Here is a 2,271-nt window from a genome sequence, read left to right on the forward strand (position 1 = left end):
CAAATAACTTTGTCATTGGTTGTGCAATGACATCGACCAGTTCTTTTAGCACCCTTGGGTGTAGTTCACCTGGTTCTGCTGACTTGTAGATATTTAGCCTTTATAGGTGCTCCCCCACGAAATCTATGCTAACTATAGGGGCATGGTCACCCCCACCATGATCATCCTGTATCCTGTCAAGCAGGCTAACACCCTTGGACTGGTGGAATACTGAAGTGAACTATTCATTCAGGAGTTTGGTTTTGTCCTGAGTGTCTTTTATCAGCCATCCCATTTCATTCATCAGGGCCCCTATGCTTCCCTTATTTTTTCTCCAACTTCCTACATATCTAAACAAGGGCTTTTTGTTATCCTTGATTCTGGTTGCCAATCTGTATTCCATTTGTGCTTTTGCTATCCTGGTCTGCTCCCTACTGGTGCAGGCTGTTGCCAAGTACTCCTCTTTAGTAGTTATTCCTGACTTCCATCTTTTGTAGCTGTCTTGTTTTAATTTCAGGAGGTCCACTACTTCCCTGTTGAGCCAGTGGGGTCTCCTAGCACTTTTGCTGCCATTATTACAAAAATGAATGGACTTCCTTTGAGCTTTTAGGATCACTTCCTTGAGGAAAGACCACTCTTCTTGTACCCCCTTCCTCATTAGACCATGGTCCTGCAGGGTCTCGCCAACCAATCCCCTAAGCTTGTGGCAGTCAGCTTTCCTAAAAATCAAGGATTTTTACTTTAGTGAACAATTTACCTGGCCTATGGTGGATGGAGAAAGTGATCATTTCATGGTCACTGTTGCCCATTTTCCCTTTGATCCTCAGGTTGCTCACTAGATTGTCCCCTTTGGCCAGAACCTAGCCTAGAAGTGCCTTGCTCCTGGTCAGCCCATATACTTCTTGTGTTAGATAGAGCTCCTCAGTGCAAGTGAGGAAGCTTTATGAGCAATCAGGTCTAGCTGAGTGTTTCTCCCACAAGATGTCTAGGTAGTTGAAGTCACACATGACGACCATAAAAAGCTGCTGCTACAACTCGGATTTGAACTAAGGGTGCTGTGGCCATACTGCAGAGTACTAACCACTATGCAGCCACCTGCTAACCCCTGAAAAAGAGCAAAGAATAAAAGCTCTGGGTCCCAACTTAGACTTGAACTTAGCCTTTGTGTCCTCAACACCACAACCAAACCACAGAGCCATACAACAAAGGCAAAAAGTCCTTCTCTGACTAGGTATTGAACCCAGACCTCAGTAATAAAAGCACCACAACTGAATCACTAGACCACCAGGGAGTATACAGAGCTGGCAGTCCCTGCACAGGGAAACCCCAGTGAATGTCAAGTGCACTGCCTTTACCACAAGTGCTACAAAAGGCAGGAGCAGGTTCTACTGAGACTTGAACTCAGATCACTGGAGTCAGAGTCCAGCGTGCTAACCATTACACCATAGAACCTTTCCAGCCTGTTGCTTTGAAATAATTTCACATGCCCTATTCCCAGGGCCCTTACCCTAGTCTTGAATTTATCACCTCCCCAGGCCAAGCTCAGCACCCAAGGGTCTGAGCCACACATGAAGTCTGACTCCTAACACAGCAAGTCCAGCTCCCAAAGTTGGTTAGCCACTGGCTGGGGATGTGCCAGTGCTCCTGCTGGGACTCAGCCCCAGAGGGTCCTGACTACAGAGTTTTGCCCCTCCAGCTCAGGGTCAGATGCATGCTGTATTGGGGTCAGGAATGAATTTTCCCCTGGTCAGATTGGTAAAGATTGGGTGGGGAGGGGTTGCCTTCCTCTGTAGCAGGGACATGGCCTCTGCCTGGGACCTTGCTGCAGCTGCTGACATAATGCAGCAGGGTGAGCCCTGCTGGTAGTGCCAGCTGGCACCCAGCAACTTGACCATCCTGTATTGCCCCCCTGTTCCTGCTGCCATCTTCCAAGGCTCTGATAGGGCTTGCTGCAATTTGTTTCGGGGTGGGCAGAGGCTGCAGGTCAGGAGTGATGGGCTATGTCTTGGTAGTAAAGGGCAATGGCATGGGCATGGGCAGAGACAGGGCACTGCCGTGTCAGTACTGCTCAACACCACAAAGCAGTGGAGGGGACAGCTATAGCTGGACCTGTGTCTTGGTGAGAGAAGGGAGTAGGAGGTGCTCTGATTTTCCATGATAAAGAAAGCAAAATCAAATGCCAAAATATATAGGTATTTAGAATTTTATTTTATTTTTTTATAATTAGTGAGGCACTGGTTGGCTTCCAAATTACCTTAAAATCATAAATATATCAGTAAAACATTGGTGTTT

At 47.2% G+C, this 2,271-nt stretch overlaps 1 non-coding gene across 1 annotated transcript; it reads right to left on the reverse strand.

Moving 5' to 3' along the window:
* Nucleotides 1–1,359: 1,359 nt before the first annotated feature.
* On the reverse strand, nt 1,360–1,431 carry TRNAQ-CUG. The gene has a single exon. It is a non-coding gene; the product is annotated as a tRNA-Gln (tRNA).
* Nucleotides 1,432–2,271: the final 840 nt, after the last annotated feature.

The sequence above is a fragment of the Crocodylus porosus genome, unplaced genomic scaffold (genome assembly GCF_001723895.1).
Source record: "Crocodylus porosus isolate Cpor-Errol unplaced genomic scaffold, CroPor_comp1, whole genome shotgun sequence".
NCBI lineage: Eukaryota > Metazoa > Chordata > Crocodylia > Crocodylidae > Crocodylus > Crocodylus porosus.